The 520-nt window shown below is 43.5% G+C and overlaps 1 pseudogene; it reads right to left on the reverse strand.

Moving 5' to 3' along the window:
- Positions 1–7: 7 nt before the first annotated feature.
- On the reverse strand, positions 8–504 carry LOC105001584 (annotated as a pseudogene).
- Between the last annotated feature and the right edge of the window lie 16 nt (positions 505–520).

Genomic DNA, 520 nt, shown 5'->3' on the forward strand with positions numbered 1-520 from the left:
CCACAGCACCCTTCAGGATCCCCAAAATTTTATTTCTAGTGTTAGATCTGGCAAGATCCTGCATCCAAATATGAGGTGAAGGCACCAGGTTGACCATCAATGCTTTCCATGTTGTATTCATCGCTGGACATCTCCACATGGCCTCATAGATCTTGTCCATGCCAAACTGATCGAGAAGCCTTTGGACCATCTGTGGACCAGTACAATGTGCTGCAGCATAATTTGTCAGGTCAGCCTTCTCGCCAGACTTCGGGAGTTCATGGGCATTAGATGCACAGACTGTCATATCTCCTTATACACGGGCATAAGCAATCTGGCAAATGATTGTTGGTGATATGAACTCATCTTGTATTAGGATGTATTATACTTATTTTTGTCCTGGATTACCAAGCGTTTCCTGGCATAGTAGTCAGTCTTACTATCTTGTCTTCTTCTAAGTTTCATTTGGTACCTTTCGAAGTAGGTCTTATTCTTTACAACCTTGACAAACCCCATCCTGCAGAACAGAGACCCATGTCTG

Source organism: Bison bison, unplaced genomic scaffold (assembly GCF_000754665.1).
Source record: "Bison bison bison isolate TAMUID 2011002044 unplaced genomic scaffold, Bison_UMD1.0 scf7180017855051, whole genome shotgun sequence".
NCBI lineage: Eukaryota > Metazoa > Chordata > Mammalia > Artiodactyla > Bovidae > Bison > Bison bison.